General features: G+C 42.9%; 1 long non-coding RNA gene and 1 pseudogene across 2 annotated transcripts; one reads left to right on the top strand and one right to left on the bottom strand.

Annotated features, from left to right (window-relative positions):
- The first annotated feature begins 633 nt into the window (after positions 1 to 633).
- On the top strand, positions 634 to 15,209 carry LOC150039662 (SUN domain-containing protein 3-like; annotated as a pseudogene). The gene is made up of 7 exons (XR_016534270.1): positions 634 to 898; positions 3,333 to 3,394; positions 7,104 to 7,208; positions 9,398 to 9,438; positions 9,972 to 10,143; positions 11,565 to 11,649; positions 15,175 to 15,209. The product of XR_016534270.1 is annotated as an SUN domain-containing protein 3-like (transcript).
- LOC150039661 (uncharacterized) lies at positions 13,349 to 20,886 on the bottom strand. The gene is made up of 6 exons (XR_016534274.1): positions 20,829 to 20,886; positions 20,168 to 20,290; positions 19,981 to 20,083; positions 18,635 to 18,748; positions 13,984 to 14,315; positions 13,349 to 13,383 (listed from the first exon to the last, which is right to left on the bottom strand). It is a non-coding gene; the product is annotated as an uncharacterized LOC150039661 (long non-coding RNA).
- Between the last annotated feature and the right edge of the window lie 1,811 nt (positions 20,887 to 22,697).

The raw sequence follows: 22,697 nt of genomic DNA, 5'->3' as shown, positions 1-22,697 counted from the left end.
TGACTAAATTAGATTAATATATCTTGATATGTCAAAAATAGCATATCATGTTTGAAGCATGAAAAGTATTACACTGAATACATATTTATGAGTGGTAAAATATTTTTCAAATGATGGAAGTGGAATGTATCGATTTTCAGGTTGTAATTTTCTAGGAAAAAAGGGAGATGTGGGCGGGGAGTGTGACCTAGTGGTAGAGTGCTTACCTAGCATGCACAAACACCTGGGTTCAATTCCTTGGTACCAAATACATAGAAAAAGCTGGAAGTGGTACTGTAGCTCAAGTGGTAGAGCTCTAGCCTTAAGAAAGCCCAAGAACAGTGCTCAGGCCCTGAGTTCAAGCCCCACAACTGGAAAAAAAAGCAGGGGGGGGGATGTGACACTGGGAAGTATTGGGGTATATTTCTGATGCTTTATTATTGCTATTTTCCAAAATAGCATTGGAGCAAGCACACAGATAAAATATACCCAGCGTAGCTATAGAAAAGCAGCAGGCCCAGTGGGTTTAAAATAACTTGAAGGGAAGGAGCTGAGAGGTGGGTTTGTGTATATCCCCTGCTGGGCCTGCTGGGGGATCTGTCATTATGAGGTGTCACCAAGAGTGATGCAACAGAAGGGTCTGAGGCTTTTCAGAATCTTCCCACTCCCATACTCTCTCTTGTAGGAGAAACACCCACACAATAAGATACAAATAAAAAATGGTTACGCGCAGCTTCAAGTCTTCCATGAAATAGGGGAAGAGCATTCCACTAGCTCTTTACTCTGGCCAGGACAAAATGAGTGGAAGGCCAAAGCTCAGGAGGGTTACCCGTTTTTTCCCGAGTTGCTCAGAAGAACCCAGCAGCACTTCCAGTATTGACAACTTGCTGTCAGAGCAGGAACTCCCTGATGCAAACGGGTATGGTCTTCTGAAACAGCTGTAGTTGGTTAGAAGGATCCCATCATTAAGACAGGTCTCTGTAAAATGATGAGAAAAGAAAATTTCCTAACACTTCCCTTGGATTCTTTCTAATTGCAGCACTTCCGGTGGCATACCTTCTTCTTTCTATGTCACTGATGTTTAGGTTAATTACAGTAGACTGGGGACAGAGTATAAAAAAAGAAACCCTCCTTTGGTTTTTGTTTCTGTGCTGGTACCGGTGCTTGAATTAAGAGCTTATCCCTTAGCTTTTTTCATCAAAGCTGGCACTCTTATCACTTGAGTCACATCTTCCAGCTTTTTTGTTGGTTACTTGGAGTCTCACAGATTTTCCTTTCCTGAGCTAGTTTCAAACCTTAATCTTCAGCCCTTAGCCTCCTAAATTGCTAAGATTATAGATAAGAGCCACCAGTGCATACATGGCATCCTTCTTAAAGAGCAGTATTGAAAACCTGAGGGATCATTCAAGTTTTCTTCAAAGGGCCAGCAGATGCACTTTGAGGAGTGCGCTTGATATTAGATTCTTAGCACCTGTATTATACAATTGCATAGGAATTGTATAAACGGCCTCATAATGAATACGCATTTTGAGCTAATAACTAAATTTGCCTTGACAAGGTGTTACCTGAAAGCAGACAGGGCTAATTGTTGACTTAGCTATCGACCACTTTACCAAGGAGATCATTGGAAAATAATAGCATAGCCATCTCAATAGTAACAGTGAAGCACTTGTGTAGACACAAAAATATCAAGAAAAATTAAGGTTGCTGTAGAGTTGTTGGAATAATCATGTTCACCCTTAAAAGGCAGAGTCTTGAGACTGGGTGAAGGCCCATGAGGTTTTTTTTGGGGGGGGGGAGATGGGGGAGGGTAGAGAGAGACAGACAATGATAAGTAGAGGTACAGAGAGTGAAAAGACAGAAACTAACCTTTAGTAGATAAAGTAATATAATCATTAATCATGTTCATTTAATTCAGCCCACCAAGAAAGGCCATATCTAGGTGCTGGTGGCTCACACCTGTAATGCTAGCTATTCAAGCAGCTGAGATCTGATTGTTACAGTTTGAAGCCAGCCTGGGCAGAAAACTGTAAGAAATGATCTCCAGTTAACCAGCAAACAACAACAACAACAAAAAAAATCCCAAACCAGAAATGGAGGTGTGTTTCTAGTGGTAGAGCACCAGCCTTGAGTAAAAAAAGCCAAGTGAGAGCTTGGATAGGCTGTGAGTTTTAAGACCCAGTACCAGCACCCAAACACAAAGAGTCTGCAATAATTTCTAAATGAGATTCTTTAGACAGTGAACCTTTCACCACGCTCCACGTGACCACTACTGTTGAAATGGAGTGTGGTTTTAAGCAGTACTTCCACAGGTAGGTAAGTGGGTTAGGGAAGTCTCTGCTGTAGTAATGGCCCATTATCCTGGCTGGTCGTGCTCAAGGTTGCTTTATGCAGGATACATTAGGCTCAATATGAGATCACTGAAGTGTCCCGGTGACGCTGAGCTGGAGTTTTCCCAAGATTTCTTTGCCATTACAATTTGAGACATGAAGAAAGTTAAATCCATACATCTACCCAAGTAAGTTAGTTACAAACATCTATGGAAGTCATCTCTTTACTGATAGTTTTACATCATTTTATTTTTAAGTTATTTTTGTAGTTGGTCATGGTGGCTCATGCTTGTAATCGTAGCTGCTCTGGAGGCTGAGATCTGAGGATTTCCATTCAAAGCCAGCCTGGGCACAAATGTCCATGAGACTCTTATCGCCAATTAACCTCTAGAAAATGGGAAGTGGGGCTGAGGCTCAAAGGATAGGGCTTAAACTCAGGGCCAGGGCCCCTCACGCTTGTTTTGATTTTTCACTCAAGTCTGGTGGTCTACCATATGAATGATACCTTCACTTCTAGCATTTTGCTAGTTCATTGGAGATGAGTCTCACCGGTTTTTCTACCTGGTCTGGTTTCAAACTGAGAGCCTCAAATCTCAGCCTCCCGAGTAGTTAGGATTATAAACATGAGCCACCAGCTCCTTGCTTTTGCCATAGTTCTTTAGCTTGATACTTAATTTCTACCAAAACCTTTTTTTTCCCTTTTGCTCAATCTATGTTTGAGACTTCCAGATTATGTACTTCCATTTTCTTCTTATAAATATTTAAGCAATATATATTAAGCATCTATAGTTTCAGAGTTCTCTCTCCCTTTTTTCTCTCTCTCTGTACAACCATGAAAACTTTTCTCTCAATTTTGAAGATAATAGGTTAGAAATTAAGTGAATTTATAGACTCAATCTAGAATAATCAAGAGCAAGAATAAGCAAGTTTGTGGACTTGAGTGCAATAATAAAGTCCAAGTTAAAGGTTAATAGTAATGGATTACAATGTTTAATTTCTTTTTATGGTTTTTGCTTTTGCTAGGTTAGCTCGATCATGGAAGACTATCTTAACTCTCGTGTTTACATTGACTTTTCTTCTTTTTGGTAAGTTTTCCCACTAATGACAAAAGAGATTATAACAATGCTTCCAGTTGGGGATAAGAGGACTACAGAAAGCACCAAAAGTAGAATTGCATATTCTCAAAGTATTTTCATCATTTATCTGTTATGAAATCAGTACAAGCTTTCTTTAGAAAAATTTTAAAGTGTTCCTTTCTCTGAATTGTACACTGAAATCACAGAAGTTGCATTAAACTTAAGAATCCCTAATATATCACATTTTACCCTCTAAAATTTTTTTTGTTGGTCATGGGACTTGAACTCTGTTACTTCGTATAAATTTGAGTGGCTCAGACAGGGAGATTTTGAAAATTGAAACCTTTTTTTAATGGTTGAACTCAGGACCCACATTTTTCAGGGCCAATGCTCTACTACCTGAGCCATGCCTCCAATCTATTTGGCCATTGTTTTTCTTTTTGTTTTCTGTACTGTTCTTTGTTTTCCACTGTTTATTTTCAAGGCGAGGTCCCACTTAACACCAGGATCAACCTGGACTGTTATCCTTGTGACACTGGAAATGACAGGCTCCCACCACTGTATCCAGCCATTGATAGAGATGAGGTCTCCTAAACTTTATTATCCAGACTAGTCTCTAATCGCCTTAACCTAGTCCTTAATCTCTACCTCCCAAGTAGCCAGGATTACAGGTGTGAGCTAGTGTCCGCATTCACTGCTGAATGTCCTGTTTATGACTTCTGACCTGAGTATAGTGACATGATCCTGCTGTCCCACTGTCCACTTTAGTGACTTGTTCAGGAGTACCATGCATTTGGCAGTAGATCTGTTCATGTTCAGGACTTTTCTTTTTTAAAAATGTTTGCCGGTCACAGGGCTTGAACTCAAGTCCTAGGCTCTGACCCTAAGCTTCTTTTACTCAAGGCTAGTGCCCTATCACTTGAGCCACAGCTCTACTTCTGGCTCTTTTGGTAGTTGATTGGAGAAAAGAGTCTTATAGACTTTCCTGCCTGGGCTGGCTTTGAACTACAATCCTCAGATCTCAGCCTCCTGATCAGCTAGGATTACAGGCATGAGCCATCAGTATCTGGCTAGGACTTTTCTTATTCTGGTAAATAGACCTCAAATTCCCTTGACATCCATGTTAGTCACTTTTACATTACTGTAAATAACAAGTTTATTTTGGGCCTCATAGTTTTGAGAGAGTTCAGTCTAATTATTTAGTCCATTGCTTTTGTGTTTTCTCTCTTTCTTCTAGAGGACATGTGTGTCACCCCAGGCTACAGCACTTGTGATGGACCACAGGTCTCTTAGCCTTGGCTTGGCTTTCTTCTTTCTGTTCCTCAGACTTAAAAAAATTAATAGTTCCTTCCTCAAGTTCATGGACCCTTTCATTTCAAATCTGCTGTTGACCAGAGTTTCAGATTATTTTTTGCCAGTTGGGCTTGAACTCAGGGCCTGGACACTGTCCTTGCTCAAGGCTAGCACTCTGCCACTTGAGCCACAGTGCCCCTTCCAGCCTTTTCCGTGTATGTGGCTATGGAGGAATTGAACCCAGGGCTTTGTTTATGCAAGATGAGCACTCTACCACTAGGCCATGGTCCCAGCCCAGAATTTTTTTTACTTGTATTTCATTGTTATGGTATGTATAGAAGGGTTGCAGTTATATTTACCAAGTAGTGGGTACATTACTTCTTGAACATTCATACCCCTTCCCATGTTTTTCTCCTAATTTCCCCTCCCCCACCCCTCCCAATCATCTTGTTTTCCCTCTTCCCTTCCCTATTTCAAATGAACAATATACCAGGTAGCAAAGTCAGATACAGTAACAGCATGCGATAAGCCATCAGGGGAGAAATACGAGAAGTAACTTCACATAGTACCTTAAGAACAACAATCACAAAGATAAAACCTCTTTCCATATCCTGGAGTTCATTTCACTTACCCTCATCCTATACAGCCATATGCACATAGCTTCTGAGCTGTTGTGGTCCAGAGTTTCAGAATAGGAAAACTGAGGATCTTGTTAGTCTTTTTCTGTTGGCCTTTGAATAGAGGATTATTCTTGAGTGTCCCACCTCAACCATCTTTATCCTCCATGACGTCACTGGAGGACATACTACTTTTAGGAATGTCATCTGTCTCCGTGTAACATATTTTATAAATATTTACAAATGATTTTTTTCTTTATTTTGCAACTTCTCAAGGCTTTAGAATGTGAATAGGAGTTACATACAGTCTTTGCTGGGTCAAGATACTGTGTCAAAATGCCTTAGGCAGGGTAATTTATAAGCAACAGAAATTCATTACTCCCCAGTCTGAAAGCTAGACATCCAAGATCAAGGCAGATTCAGTTTCTGGGGAGAGTTTACTCTCTACCTGGACAACACCAACTTACAGCATAATTACAAGGTGGAAGGAGCAAGGCAACTTCCTTCAGTAACTTTTCTAAGAGTGACAATCTCATTCATGGAGGCAGACTTTGGGACCTACTTATACCCCCAAAGACCTCACCTCTTGTAACATTGGGTATGAGGTCCCAATATTAATTATGGGGGATACTAACAGTCCATCCACAGCCACATTGTTCAGAGAGGATCTCCTGTGATTGTTTCTGATAGAAAATATTTTTATTTTATTATTATTTTTTTTTTGCCAGTCCTGGGCTTGAGCTCAGGGCCTAAGCACTGTCCTTGGACTTTCTCAAAGCTGGAGCTCTACCAATTGAGCCTCAGCACCACTTCCAGCTTTTTTCTATGTATGTGATGCTGAGAAATTGAACCCAGGCCTTCGTGCATGCTAGGCAAGCACTCTACCACTAGGCCAAACTCCCGTCCCTGATAGAATACATTTTTAAAAATTAATCAAAAAAAATTTTTTTGTCAGTTGTGGGGCTTGAACTCTGGACCTGGGTGCCCAGAGTTTCAACTTGTTAGTTTTCAGAAGTGCTTTTCTATTCTGTCAGTACTTTCAAAAAAGTATTCTGGAGCCAGGTGCCAGTGGCTCATACCTGTAATCCTAGTTACTTAGGAGGCTGAGATCTGAGGATTGCAATTCAAAGCCAGCCCAGGCACTACAGTTTGTGAGACTCTTATCTCCAAGTAATCATTAGAAAACTGGAAGTGGTACTATGGGTCAAAGCAGTAGAGTGCTAAGCCTTGAGCTGAATAGCTCAGGGACAATGCCCAGGACCAGAGTTCAAGTCCCATGAACAACAAAATATTAATTAATAATAATAATAAAACAAAATAGCAAACTGACTTCAGCTAGGTTCCTGTAATCCTAGATTCTCAGGAGGCTGAGATCTAAGGTTTGTGGTTCAAAGACAACCTGGGCAGACAGCTTCTCCATGGTCTTATCAAACAGCAAAGTGAGTTGTGACTCAAGTAGTAATGTGCTGGCCTTGAGCAAAAGAACTAAGTAAGGAATTCCAGGTGGTGGTTTACCACCTAAGCCACAGTACCACCTCCAGCATTTTGCTGGTTTACTGGAGATAAGAGTCTCTCAGATTTTTCTGCCCTGCTGTCTCCAAACTGTGATTCTCAGATCTCAACCTTCTAACTAGCTTTGAATCTAAGTGTGATCTTAGTCCATTGTTTTATTTTTATATTTGCTGACAATTGATTTGGGCAATTTCTCATTAGCACAACTTTTTCCTACAGTTTTTCCCCTGAAAACAGACCTGTTTCATCTTTACAGTTAAGCTTTTTAATCAACTTTGGCCTTTTTTGTTTGACAGGATTTAGACATCATGAGTGGTTTAAAGAAACAGAATTTCCTCAAAAATCCAAAACAATTACATGCCATGATTGCAGAATACAGTTCACGGCTGCATCACTACCAGGTGATATTTCACTGTGACTCCTGGAAGCTTATTAGCATATCTTTCCAGCTAGCAGTATATTATTTTGGTTGTATATTGAGAATATCTAAACAGAAATAATTTATGGGTAGAAGCTCTATAAACATTCTCCATAGCCTCTGATCCCAGCAGGCACCCCACAAGAAACTCCAGCAAAAGGAAACCATTAAATGTATGTGTACACCACCACTCTACTCAGTGTGATCTTCCTCTTCACAGCAAAACTAGTTAGGTCTCAGGGAGCTCAGACTGAAGATATCATTTAATATCCCCTTGTGGCCCACCCAGCATTCCAGCCTTGTCCATTTCATGCTAGGCCTCTGGAAGTTAGGGGCAGAGGATGAAGGAGCAGCGGCCAAGGTCACCATGGCTCCAGAGGAAGGTGAGACAGACAGAAGGACCAGATGGAAGCCACACATTGACCTTTCAACACTCAGTGGCTCCATTCTTGGTTGCATAATACTTCATGCCCGTTCCCTTAGGGCCTCTGAAATTTCTATTTCCCAGAACAGCCAGAAACTGCTACATTCCAAAATCTCTTGCCACATGGAATCTCTAAAGGGAGAAGACTGCACAAATACATTCCCTGCAGGATTCCAGCCCAGTAAGGAACAGCCCCTGGGTGTTGGTCATTCCCACTCCTAAAGACACCGAAGGCCACATTATCCGCCCTAGGCCGTAACAGAAAAAGATAGCTCTTTTCTGACATCCATCTCAGCTCAAATCCACTTATAGTGACCAATACAGCAGCCTGGGGCTAGTTTCCCAACTATAATTGGTAGAAGCTGAAATCTAAACCCAGACTTGGCTGAGTTCACATCCTGCTGTGTCCAAGAACATACAGCTTAGCCTCCGTGGTCATAGACCATACCAATGAAGAGTTTAAATCCAAAGGTTTCCAATTTCTTGCTCCAGTATTGAATGGATTTACACCTAAAATCCTATCTTATGCAACAAACTTAATTTATTCACCCAGATGAACAGACCACAACCAGTATTACCTTTAAGATGAGTTTGTTTCATGAGTTTTGCTGAGAGGAAAGCAGTTAATAGCTGTGTGGTCAAATCTCATCTCATTGAGCTAGGGAATGGTGGCTCACACCTATAATGCTTGCTACTCAACAAACTGAGATCCAAGGATCAAGGCTTGAAGCCAGCCTAGGCAGACAAACTTAGACATACACCTCTCATTAACAAGTCAGAAGTGGAAGTATGGCTTGCTCAAGTAGGAAAAAAAAAACTTGAGTAAAAAATTAAGGGAGGGGCCAGGAGTTTAGCCTAGTGGTAGAGTGCTTGCCTAGCATGCACAAAGACCCAGGTTCAATTCCTCAGTACCACATACATAGAAAAAGCTAGAAGTGGTGCTGAGGCTCAAGTGGTAGAGCTCTAGCCTTGAGAAAACCCAAGGACAGAGCTCAGACCCTGGCCCAGGACTGGCAAAGAAAAAAAAAACCTAAGGGAGAATGAGTGAAAGGCCCTGTGTACTAGCACACAAAAAATTACATTAAATTAGAAGATATTAAATTGCTTAGCTGGAGAAAAGATAGGAGATTTTTTCTTGTATTTCACCCTGTTTCCATTATGACATTAGCACACGTTAGAAAACAGTTTCTGTAAAATACCCCTTTGTGCTATTCTGTTCAGGGCAGAATGAGCTTACAAGGAGCTGACATTGTTTGTTTGTTGTACTGGAATCCTGAGGCTTGAACTCTGGGCCTGGGTACTGTCCCTGATATTTTCTTTGTTCAAAGCTAGTGCTAACTACTTGAGACACACCTCCACTTCCAGCTTATGCTGGTAGATTGGAGATGAGTGTCAGGGACCTTCTTGCCCAGGCTGGCTTTGAACTCTGATCCTCAGATCTCAGCTTTCTGAGTAGCTAGGATTACTGGGCATAATTAGGATCTTAAGATGAAATCAATCTGTTTCAATGCCCATCTCCTGTGGTTCTTCCCTCCTTTTATTCCTTCAGCCTCAGACTTTGGTGGCTTTAGCATCTTGAGAAAGAAGGAAGGAGGTTGTCATCTTAGAGTTCACTTTGAATATCCTTCTCTATTCCAAAGATCAGGGCTTACCTCTGCGTTTTCAGATACAGTGAGTATAGGTCCTCTAAGGACAATATTCCTGAATTCAGAAGGATTTATCTTTTTTATTTCATTTTTTCTCCCCAGGCCAGATTTCGTATGCCTAAGGAGCAACTGGAACTTTTAAAGTGAGTGAGACTTTCTGCTGTATCATCTTGTGGTACTGTCAAAATGCTGCAACGGTTTGATAAAAATATAAAACTTAAGCGATTTCTCTGTAATAGCGTTTGCTCGCTTTTTCATGTCACTTAAGAGTCTTTCTGGGCATTTTCTCTTGCCCTCCTTAAAAAAGCAAATCTACTTAAAGTACCTATACCTGGGCATGATAGTATGTACCTATAATGCCATGATGCTGAGGCAAGAGGATCTTAAGTTTGAGGATTGGCTAGCAAGTGCCAGGCAACATGTAAGATTCTGTCTCAAAGCTCAAATTAATTAATTACTTGATTTAAGTAAAATAACATAGACATGTATACATACACATTAGAATGTTGTGTGTGTGTGTGTGTGTGTGTGTGTGTGTGTGTGTTATACAGCATAGTTAGGACCAGCTCTGTGTTCCTTTGCTTCTCTTCTTTGGCCATATTGTTTTATCTTTATTCTTTATGTTTTGAAATACACAGAAACCATTTTCTTTTATCTTGTGATTCTTTACAAACAGAAAGGAAAGCCAGACTTTGGAGAACAATTTCCGTGAGATTCTGTCTTTAATTGACCAAATTGGTGTTCTGAAGGCATTGCTTAGAGACATGAGGGATAGCTCACACAATTACAGCTGGACCACTGTTGGAGATATCTTAGAAGAACAGGACAGCCCAGAAGTGCTGGATGAGGCAAGCAGGCCTGGCTGTGGGAGGTGGGATGGCACTGGGATAGGGTGGTCTTGTGTGCCAGTCTTATTCTGTTGTCTGTGTGCAAAACTGAGTAGTCACTGGTGAGAAGCACTGGGTTTCTTTGGAATGCTTCCTTTCTCTTACTAAGCTTGTCCTGGAAACTCACTTCTTCAGAACTGTGCCCCAAAGATGACTTTATATCACAAAAGGACCTACTCCCCACCAAAGGTGTGATGCTCCTGTCCCCAGCTTTGGCACCCGCAGTGGAAGAGGAGAGTTAGGTTGTGGAATCAAGTTTTTTTCAGGACAGAGAAAAGCAAGGGACACTCATTAGGTTAAACTTAAATTAATAAAGAACCTTTCTTCCAAGTGTCATTTGGATATAGATTACTTGACAGCCATAAAAATTATTAATACAGCTGAGCATCAGTGGCTCCCACCTGTAAGCTTAACTACTCAGGAGGCGAGATCTGAGAAGCATGGTTCAAAGCCAGCCTGGACAAGAAACTCTTATCTCCAAATAACTATCAAAATGCTGGAAATGGGGCTGTGGCTCAAGCCTTGAAAAGCTCAGGGACAGTGCCCAGGCCATGAGTTCCAGCTCTAGGACTGGCATACACACACACACACACACACACACACACACACACACACACACACACACACACACCAGTACAGGCCCCAGGAAATCATACAAGGAACACATGAAGTTCAAAGATTGCTGTTCAAAGCCAGTCCAGGCCGAAAAGTCTGTGAAACTCTTATCTCTCACTATCCAGCAAAAAAGCTGGCTGTGAAGGTGTTTCTCAGCAGGTAGAGTACCAAATATGAGCAAAAATAGCTAAGAAAGAGAAGACACCTCTGAATTCAAGTCTCAATATCACTAAATACACACAATAAAAGAACCTGACATTAACTTAAATGGTTGAAAACCAACCTTCTACTTTCATTCCTTCTTCCCGCCTTCCCTTTTTCTCTCCTTCCTTTCCTTTCTTCCTCCCTCCCTCCCTCCCTTTCTCCCTTCCTTCCTTCTTTCCTTCATCCTCTCTTCCTTGCTTTCCTTTCTTTTCTCTCTCCCTCTCTTTCTTTCTCTTTTATGACACTAGAGGTTGAACTCAGGGCCTGTGTTTGCTCTAGATAATCAGTGTGGTGATTTGGAAGAGGCAGCAATGATCGCCATGCTTCTGGCAGTGTGGGGGGTGCTGGAGAGAGCTTTGGCTCCTCCTGTGTTCCCACACTGCTGTGAAGGGGACATTGCAAACCCAGCTGGAGAACCAGGCCAGGGCTCCCAGGGGAAGCACCCACACTGTTACTTTGCCACTTGCATTGGGGCCTAAGTCCAAGTCAATAATGTGAGTGTTGAAAATCCCAAGAAGTGGTTGGAAATTGTTAACTGAAAACTGTTCTGGCAATTATTGCAGGAAATGTCAAACTTGGTTCATTATGTGCTTAAAAAGCTGAGAGAGGACCAGGTGCAGATGGCTGATTACGCGCTGAAGTCGGCTGGTGAGTATGGAGAAATGAGACTGGCAAAACACATTTCAGAAAGAGCACTTCAATGTGGCTTACAATGTTTATTAGGAAACCATGATTCCTGATTCTTCATAGGGTCCCCAGAGGAGCAAACTTACTAAATCTAGGTGACAAAGAATTTACACAAGGTTGATGTTGCTGGCAGCAGTGGTGTGTGTGTGTGTGTGTGTGTGTGTGTGTGTGTGTGTGTGTGTGTGTGTGTGTGTGTCTGTCTGTACTGGGACATTAACTCAGGCCTGGGTTTTTTCACTCTACCTTAGTTTTTTCACTCTACCACTTGAGCCACACCTCCACTTGCTGCTTTTTGCTTGTTAAATGGAAAGAGAAGACTTCGCTGCCTGAGCTAGCTTCAAACCACTATCCAAAGATTTCAGCCTCCTGAGTAGCCAGGATTACAGGCTGAGCCAACAGAACTCAACTAGAAATGGTTACCTTGATTGTATTTTGAATGCAAATTTCAGAGAAGAGAAAACCTGCAATTTTCTTGTTGTCTTCAGTGAAACCAAGAAAGTTCAGAGGCAGCAATGAAGTTGGGAAGGCAGAAAATATTTTAAGCATAGCACATTTGGCCACATTTCAAAAAAATCAGCATATAAAACAAATCTCATTCATTATTAGTGATCAAATGGCACGGTTTAAAGGCCAATTACTATTCTAAGTATTTTCCGATTTAATTTTAATCTTCAAATAACCCTGTCTTTGTTTATGGGCATGATGTGCTTAATGATAATGTGGAAGGAAAGAGAAGATGCAGGGAGAGTGTGGAAGAGGACTTAGGACTAATTCCTTTATTTTTTTTAATTAATTAAATTTATTTATCTATTTATTTTGCCAGTCCTGGGCTTGAGCTCAGGGTCTGAGCACTGTCCTTGGACTTTCTCATGTTTAGAGCTCTACCACTTGAGCCTCAGCACCACTTCCGGCTTTTCCCCCCTATGTATGTGGTACCCAGGAATTGAACCCGGGTTTTCGTATATGCTAGGCAAACACTCTACCACTAGTGTCTGGGACCCAAGAAATTAGTCGATTGCCTTCCATAACATTTGGGTCTCCGTCTCCTGTTTCACTGGGAGGTCATGAACTGAATGGAACTGCTCTGAAGGGAAGAAGGGAAAGGAAATCCTCTCCATTCATGTCTAGTATCTCATGGAATCTTGCTCCATAGTAAGCCATCAGTGGGAATAAATGAACACATAAATCCATCCATCTGACATGGAAGTCATTTTCTTTGTGGTATATGTTCTCCCAAATTAATCAAAGTAGGATATGAAATAGAAATTGAACAGTCAGGTAATCCCATGTATGGAGACAGTAATTTGGAACCAGAGAATGAGGGATTTGGAGACCTGAAGGATCACACTTTGAGGGAGCCTGGAAAAAAACTGTAGTGAGACCTTGTCTCCATGAAAAACCAAGTTGAGTAGGGTCTTGGATGTCTGCTCTGAGGATAGAATGTGATCTCAGCCTCCTAAAGCATGGGCCACCAGCCCACACTCCAAATCACACAAAAGGAGACTTTGCACATCCGTTTGGATGGACAGACCTGGGGACAGCTTGTCTCTGAGCCTCAGGCTTTTCCCAGACTCTTCTTGATGAAGTAGCTCACCAGCCCCTGTGGCCTCTGCTGGTACTCAGCAAGCACCTCCTGAGGGCTGCTGATCTGGTCCCCCCGCAGGCGGTCCAGGAGGGTGATGCACACCACCACACCTGCCAAACACAAAGACCATGTCAACCCCAAGTGCCACATCTCTAGCTTCATTCACAAGAATCAGACCAAGCAGGGAGCAGGGAGCCTCAGCCTGTGCATGCCCTAGGCAAGTCTGCTCTGTCCACTCTGACTCAGGAGAGGATGGGGGATGAAGCAAGCAGGGAAAGCAGCATGGTTGGCTCAGGAACTCTAGAAGCTCTGCCCTTACAAACAGCACCTTGTCCTAGGTCTCGCCCACCTCTTTACTCACTTCTAACAGAAAAGTCCTACTAGGCCTGGGGCAGTGGCTTACACCTGTCATCCGAGCTACGTGGGAGATGGAGATGAGGAGAAAAATGGTTCAGAGCCAACAGGGTACATTACAAGATCCCATCTCAACCAACAAGTTGTGGGGTTTCACGGCTACACTCCCAGTTACAAGATAGGTAGAGATGGCAATGCAAAGTGGCTTGGCCACACAGCAAGAAAAAGGACAGGAGCATGGCTCACTTGGCAGTGCCCCTACATGGCAAGATAAGGCATGAAACTCTGAATTCATACCTTAGCCTATCACAAGGAAATAAGTTCATGCCTGAGCCAATTCCAAGGCAGGCTCTCACCTGTTCTGTACAGCCTAGAAGGCTAAGGTGATTTGACCAAGGGAATTCTGGGAGGGAAGCTGTTCTAGAAGAACTCCACATTCAAAGGCCAGAGAGCACTGAAGGCCAAGCCATTGGCAGGCTCAGGGCACCTTACTGGCCAGCAAGCCGGTATCACATCTATATAGTCCCCTTGCTCAGGTCTGCAGCACACTTCCGTAGCTTCTGCACCAGCTGCTCATCCAGGTTGGTACTTCGAATGACCCGTTTCCCCAGGACAAGCTGCTCAAACTCCAGCTTGAAGCAGGCATCCACTGCCTGCCTGGTAATGACCACGGCGCCAGGCTCCAGACCTGGTGAAGAAGCAGATGTTCACAGCTGTGCTGGAGGCTCAGGCAGGGCACAGCACAGATCAGGGAGAAAAGACCAGGATGCATCACAACTCGCAATCCTAACAACTTAGGAGAATGAGATAGGACGATCATCCTGCAAAGCCAGCTGGAGCAGATAACAAACTACAAGTGGAGGTGGGGCTCAAGTAGTAGATTGCCATCCTGAAGAAAATAAAAAGCCAAGTGAGAGTTCAAGGCCCGAGTTCAAGCTCCAGTACCAGAACAAAAGTAATTGAATGAATGAATGAATAAATGCTCTTTTAAATGATCAATTTACGTGCAAACCCTGAAGAAAACATACCAAAGCTCTAAGAAGTGTTGGAAATACCCAGGAATCTTTGAACATCTTCTCAGAAGTATGTCTTCTAATCCTTACTGTTTTCTTCATTGGGGAGTGGCACTGTGGCTCAAGGGTGATAACCTTGAGCTGAAGAGCTCAGGGCCCAGGCCCAGAGTTCAAGTCCCAGGACCAACAACACACACACACACACACACACACACACACACACACACACACACACACACAATGGAATATACTCTGGTTTCTCATTAGGTCATATAAATGTTTCACCTTTTATTATTTTCTTCATTGCCTGGCACTCCTCCATGTAGGTAGTCATCAGTGCTTAGTTCTTTATTAAGTCAGTGTTTGTAAGCCGAGTATCCTAAACTCCATGCATCCTAAAGCTACCTTCACTAGAGCCAACTTCTGACCAAGCTGCTTATCCTCGTGTCATTGTGTCCCAGGTTTTGAGCAAATCCTTCCAGACTATTTTCAAGTTCATAAGTGTGTTATTCTGTCCCTTGTTTTGTTCTGCAGTAATTTTATATGGGATCTAAACAGTGTTCTGGAATGAATGTATGTCTCTAACTTGAATTTTCAAATCCTACTCAGTCCCCAAGGCAAGGAGGGCTTTTGCAGTTTCTGGATGTGGGTAAGTGACAGAAAGTCAAGTCCTCATGAACAGGATTAATGCACTTATAGAAAAACAACTCCCAGGTGGGGCACCAGTGACGTCTGCATTCCTAGCTATTCAGGAGACCAAGGACTGAGAAGTTCTTTTGAAGTTCAAAATCAACCTGAGCAGGAAAGTCTGAGAGGTTCCATCTCCAATGAGCCCCAAGATGCCAAACTGGAGGTGTGGCTAGATTGATAGAGGGCCACCTCTCTGTGGGTTAAAAAAGAAAGCAGACTGAAAGCCAGGACTCTGAGTTCAAGCCCTAGTACTGACACAAAACAAAATGAAGACCAGAGAACCCAGCCCTGAATTGCCCCTCCAATTTTATGGTCATAGCAGGGAAAAGCCCATAAAGAAGGCACTGGATCTTCATCAGATGCTGATTCTCCTAGGGTCCAGCCTCCAGAAGTGAGAAATAAATGTCTATTATTTATAAGCCATGCGGACTTCAGTTTTCATAGCAATTCAAATAGAGTTCTTCCTCGTATTATTGTCTGTTTTCATCTTTTGTGCTCAAAGTTGCACTTGAACTCAAGCTCTCACTTGACTCTTCCACTCAAAATTCGTACTCTGCCACTTGATCCACACCCACACATCCCCCTTTTGGCTGGTTAATTGAAAATAAAGAGTCTTACACACATTTGTGTCCAACCTGGCATCAAATGTCATCCTCAGGATCTCAGCCTTCTGAGTCACTAGAATTATGGGTATGAGCCACCAGCACCCAGCACTCAATTTTGATTTTAATATCATGGTGAGAGGAGATATGATTCAAGAGACCTTTTCTCAAGATCTAGGGATATGCCAGTTATTTCCCCTGAATCATTAAAACAAGTCCACATATGATATGAAACATTAAAAACATAGATGAGTGCCAAGACCTTCTACTTTCCATCAAGTCTCACAGCCTTCGTGCCCCGGTAGCTTTGAACCATGATCCTCAGATCTCAGCTTCTTGAGGAGATAGGATTATAGCCATTGTGCCTGGTTTGATTGTCTTTTTTTTTGTGGATCCTGAGGCTTGAATTCTGCACCTGGATGGTGTCCTTGAGCTCTTCTGTCAAGGCTAGACTCTGCCATTTCATCCACAGCACCACTTCTGGTTTTCTGGTGGTTAATTAGAAATAAGAGCCTCTCATGGTCTTTTGTGCCCCAGCTGCCTTTCAACCTTGATCGTCAGATCTCAGCCCCTGAGTAGCTAGGATTATAAGATCACAGGAAAGAGCCAGCCACCAGCACCTGGCTCCATTTTTGCTTTTTGCTCCCACTTGCCCCCTTCACTCAAAACTGGTATTCTGTCACTCGATCCACACCCACACTTCCTCTTTTTTGCTGGTTAATTGAAAATCAAGAGTCCTACAGACATTTCTGCCCAAGTTTTACATGTGAGAATTCAATGGGTCACAGGTGGAATTAAGATTATTAAGCATATACAGACTTTCTTTTAAAAAAAATACATTTTTAATGGGTACCAAGACATGTGAAAGGGTATCAAAGTATGTGAATTAATGCACCTTCTACTTGGCAAATATCATGTAACCCTTTTACTAATTACAATTTTTAAAAACAGGGAAAATAAAAAAATACATTTTTCTCAAGAGCTTAACATAAGTGACCGTTATTATTCATGTATTATGGTTTTCTCTCAGGTGTTGCCCTTTGGTTAATCTCTTATTGTTCCATTATCCCACTTTGGTACCTAGTGCATTATATAGATGTTTACTTGTTTATTTGAAATAGGAGGGGAAAAATGAGGTGAGGAGGTGGGGGAGGGAAATGGGGACAAAAACATAAGAAGGGATATCAATGTGTGACAAGTAAAGCACCTTCGATCTGCAGAATTTAACTGTAACCCCTTTATATAATGAAATAAAAATAAATATAAAATAAAAAATACATTTGCCTAAAGAACAAAGCCTAACTACACCACCTGTACCTCATATAAGGCATGGTGGGACAAGACTGAAGTAAGTCAGTTTATATCGCTTTACCTCCAAGTCTCTCATCACTTGAGGGTCCTGTGTCATGTTGTGCTTCGGCCAGCAGGATGGCATTATCAAATGCCACTTCTCAAGCCTGGGCCATAACCATGAGACCAAATCGAAAGCTTCTCTTTATATCTTACCCAGTCTCAGATCTGTAATTAGTGTCAGAGACACAATACAGCATCTTCAGCCATTTGCTTTTTCATTAACTCCTTCACCTTCTTTGTTGCTGTTATTGTTTTACCATTTCTGACGCTTGAACTCAGAGCCTGCATGCTGTCCCTGCGTCAATTTATGCTCAAGGAAAGTACTCTACCACTTGAGCCACAGTGCCACTTGCAGATTTCTCTGAGTAGTTTATTGGACATAAGTGTCTCATGGACTTTGTTATCTGGGCTGGTTTCAAACTACAAGCCTCAGATCTGAGCCTCTTAAGTATCTAGGATTACATGCATAAGCCTCCAGTGCCTGGCTACCTTCTTTTGTTTTTAAAAAGAAAACGAAAAACACTAAGTGGTGGAATTCTGCTTGTGTGTGTGTGTGTGTGTGTGTGTGTGTGTGTGTGTGTGTGTGTGTGTGTGAAAGAGATAGAGAGAGAAACACAGAGGTGGGGGGAGAGGAGTATAAGGCCTGAACTCAAGGCCTGGATGCTGTCCCTGAAATTTTTCATCAAGGCTAGCTCTCTACCACTTTGGCCAAGCTCTACTTCCAGTCTCATGCTGTTTAATTGGAGGTATGAGTCACATGGACTTTCCTGCTTGGATTGGCTTCACATGAAGTCTTCAGATCTCAGAATCCTGAGTAACAAGAAGTACACATATATGGCACCCATGTCTACTTGCCAAGTTTTGGGGGGCTCATTTAAGGATATTTCCCTTAGATTGTATCCTTCTGTCTTTCCTTCCTGGGTTGCTTTGTGGCTTTTTCATCGTGGGTTCCAAATCTTGCAGGAACAGGGAAAAGCAAGGGAAATGTGTGGAGGACTGGAGAAAATAAAAAGGGAACCAGATGAGGGACCAAGGGTAAATAAATGCAGCAGTGGTACTCAAGAGACACTGTGTAGAACATGAAAAAAAGGAACCAGGCAAATAAGGCACCAAGTGTGAGCTCCACAAGACACACTTCTGTGTGTGCAAGGAGTGTGTCCTTTCTGGTACCAATCTCTGCACAACAGCCAGGAGGACAGGCTAGACAAACATGACAGAAGATTCCTATCCATGCTCCATTAACACTCTTCAACAAACCAAGGTGGGACTCGATGCTGGGTAGATCGATGATGCCATTACAGGGTGCTCTGTGACCTCCCCAGAGCTAAAACCCCCTCTATCGTCCTTACCTGAGCCCCAGAAGTGACGATTCGTATGATGGTGTCATTGGAACACCTGGCATGCTAGAGCAGCTTGATGAGCTCATGCAGCATGATGGGGATGGAGGGAATGCCCATGCCATGCTAAAACCAGAGAAAAATGCCAAAGCTGAGTCCAGGGTGGTACCTTAGTGCATTCACACACACACACATGTCACTCCTTGACCAGACAAGATGCAAAACACCAGTAATCTCAGCACCCTGGAGGCAGAGGCAAGAGCCTGGGCTACTTAATGGGATATTTTCACACACACACACACACACACACACACACACACACACACACACACACACACACACAGCAATGTCATCTTTCATCAGGAGATGACCTCTATGCCCACAGTCAAAAAGAAGGACCAGTTCCATATGACCAATTATATTGCATATAAGCGAGAGATCGAAATGAGGCTACATTCACATACCTTTTTGAGGGGGCAGTATTGGGCTTTGAATCGGGGCTCTGGCATGGCTAAGCAGGAACTCTCCTATTTGAGCCATTTCACTAGTCCCAGAAGCTGGGGCTGCAACCCACCCTCGTCCACACAGCCACCTTGCGATGGGGCTGTTGGCCTCAGCTCTGCCCACATCCCTTTCTTCCTTGGTTCCCATGGTGGTTCCCAGAGGATGGGCAAATGGGCTCCATGGAACTGAGCAGAATCATGAAAGCTGCCTCAGGCTCGGGGCACACTGGGCCCTGGGGCCAGCAAGCGAGTCCAGGGATGCCCTGGCTTTAAGGCAGGTGCTCCATTCAGTCACCAGGCTTCAACCAAATAGTTCAGCAGTCATGGTCTCTCCCAATTGAAGACCGATGAGGAAGACAGCATCAGAAATGTCAGCCATGAAACCTCTGGACATTTGGGCTTCACACCCAGGTCTTACACACTGTATCACCGATACAATTCTACACCAAACATCAGCAACTCTTAGATGGACTCCCACCATGAGGATATCTAGGGGTTATGAGTCCCCAGCACTCCAGGAGAGATGGACATGAAGTAATATATTAGGTTACACTCTCTTTATCTGAGCTGCCAGCTCAACCTTTGGGGTGGAGTTCAACCAAGAAAGTGTAACTGATGCTTTCTGGGCAAAGGGCATGTTTCCCCCTTTGGGGAGGGAGACAGGTGGGTGGGAGTTTTACTCAAATTTAATCTTCAAGTGGAAACACTGTGTGTCTGTGAAAGCCATTTCTCTAGGAGAGCAAGTTTGATGTGGGTATTTGTCCTATTCTAAGCTGAAACCTTCTCAGGCTTCGAGGTCATTTCTTCTACAATGAGAAGGAGCAGTTCTCCCCACTCCAAAGCAGCCATGCTGACCTTGTACAAATCCCGGGTTCCAGGGGATGCCGAGTCTGTGCCTTCCCAATCCGGAAGCACGAGTTGCAGGCTTCATCATGGACCATTTCACATCCCCTGTAATCTGAGTGTTATAAATCACATTGCTTGGCCCTGTACTTCACAAATACTGGGGCCAGAGTTGCAAACTTTGTTCTTATCAACCTACCTCAGATAGGACTGCAGTCAAACATGTGTTGAAGGGTTCCCGAGTCATCCAATAGAGAGCCTCTCATCCAGGGCTCATGATTATAGGAAATGATTGACTCCTCCCTTGTACAGGACAAGAGGTCTACAATAACACACCATCCCAAATATTCAGTTTTGTCTGGGTGTCCCTGTTTCTAGTGAACTCATCTTTCCTGAGCAGTCGCTTCTCCACATTGCAGCATGGACATTTTCAGGCAGCCATATAAATAATTCCAGCAGACCCCCAGGGAAAACAACTGTGCCACAATTCCAACAAGGGAGGTGAAAAAAAGGAGCTGAGCATATATTCCCTGATCTATGTAGAAATTATTTAGTAAGACTAGGAGGGAAATTAATTGAAACCTTTAGTAAGTGAGAATAATACTAGGCAAAGGAAGCAGGCAGCAGGAGAAGCAGTAAAGTTGTTAGAAAGCAGAGTGAGAAAGAAGACAAGTATTAGAAAAGATGCAGTGAAGCTAAAAGAAGAAACTCATGTGGCAGACAGCAATAGCAAAGTCATGATGAAGAATTTTAGAAGAATGAAAGATGAAGAAGCAGTGCAGTCATAAGACTCCGTCCATCCGCAATGTTATCAGAATGAAAAGTGTTCACGAGAGATTAAGAAAACAAGGAAGACAAACCTTGCTGCCCTTGGTGGTTTTGACCTTCAGTTTCTCACAGCTTAGTCTCCTATGTGGCTAGGATTACAGGACTGAGCACTGCTGCCTGGCTAAGCTTCACATTGTACAAAGGTTTTGGCTCTTTACTGATTGCCTTCCAGAGGCTCCAGACACCATCTCAGTGGGGTCAGCATTGATTTTTGTTTTTTTGCCAATCCTGGGCTTGAACACAGGGCTTGAGTACTGTCCTTGGACATTCTCCACACTAGCACTCTGCCGCTTCATCCAGAGCAGCCCTTCCAACTTTTTTTCTATGTAAGTGGGAACTAGGACTTGAATCTAGGCCTCTGTGCATGCTAGGCAAGCACTTTTCCTACTAGATCATGGTCCCAGCTAGGGGTCATGCTTCTGACCTGGGAAATGTAGTCAGGCTCTGTTACCTAAGATCATGATGGTCCATGCAAGGTTTCTGAAGGTCCAGTCACTAAAACAATGCTGGAATCCATCTAGGCATATGTGTGTTACACATCATGAAGACAATCAGAGTGATATTACAAATGCTCATTTAAATTTTTTGCCACTTTGGGGGGTTGAACTCAGGAGCTGAGCACTCTCCTTGGGCTTTCTCAAGTCACAGGACCACTTCTGGCATTTGCTCTCAGTGTGGCAGTGAGGAATCAAAGCCAGGACTTTGTGCATGCTAGAAAAACACTTTACCACTAGGCTGGACTCGGGCCCAATCATTATATATTTTTCATGAAATATATGTAAGTCCTTATTTCAAAAGATACATCTCTCCAGACAAAACAACCTTCTTATAAGTAGCCAAGTCTTGATCAGTAAAAGTGTTAGAGGGATTGTCTAGATATCACTGACATTAAGTATACTCAGTGGAAAACTTTAATTTTCTTTTTAGGGGTGGGTATTTTCTCTTACTTATTAGTTGTCCATCAGAAAATTCGATAGCTTGAACATGTTTTCCTTTGAAAAATAACTAAAAAAAGAGAGACAGAAAGAAAGGAACGAAGGGAGGAAGGAAGGAAGGAAGGAAGGAAAGAAGGAAGGAAGGAAGGAAGGAAGGAAGGAAGGAAGGAAGGAAGGAAGGAAGGAAGGAAGGAAGGAAGGAAGGAAGAGAAAGAAAGAAAGAAAGAAAGAAAGAAAGAAAGAAAGAAAGAAAGAAAGAAAGAAAGAAAGAAAGAAAAGAAAGAAAAGAAAGAAAGAAAAAGCAACCTTAGAATTGGATAACTTGGTCCTTTAGCTCCTGTCTCAACCCAGTTCAAAATGCTTGCATCTCCTGATGGCAGCATCCTCTGGGATCTGCAATTTGCCCCAGCACATTCACACCTCAGCAGGATCCCCTGGGTGGTTTTGGACTTCCTTAGGGATATTGGCTTGGTCTGTCCTCTGTTGCTGCTGTGCTTCCTATCACAGCGCCTTTTCCCTTGGGCATACTGGGAATCTTTGACCTTCTTGCACTGGTCACCCTGTGAGGCAGATGCTTACCACACTTCTTACAAAAAGTCTTTCTGGTTTCAGGATCATTGACCATCTTCGCAGCAGAGCCGTCAGAGCTTCTGAGAGCACAAAATGAGCCCCTTGGTGCTCTGAGGAAAAGCAGTGAAAATCTTTTCAAAGAACTATCACCAATTCTATTCACCTAGCTGCAAGTGACATGATGCCTCTTTTTCACTACTACATATTGTAGACGTGTAGTATGAGTGTAACACTTCATGGTATATATGTACCCTGTTACTGATGGTCCTTGGCAGGTATGTCCTATGTTTTCTTCCTCCACTCATCAGTTGTTGGGCTCTTAGGTTGACTCTACCAATTTGCTGTTTTGTACAGTACTTCAATGAACTTGAGTGTATGACTGTCCTGTGTACTTAC

The sequence above is a fragment of the Megascapheus bottae genome, unplaced genomic scaffold (genome assembly GCF_031878675.1).
Source record: "Megascapheus bottae isolate mThoBot1 unplaced genomic scaffold, mThoBot2.hap1 HAP1_SCAFFOLD_53, whole genome shotgun sequence".
Taxonomy (NCBI): domain Eukaryota; kingdom Metazoa; phylum Chordata; class Mammalia; order Rodentia; family Geomyidae; genus Megascapheus; species Megascapheus bottae.
The sequence above is the reverse complement of the archived record's forward strand: the minus strand, read 5'-3'. Positions and strand labels throughout refer to the sequence as shown.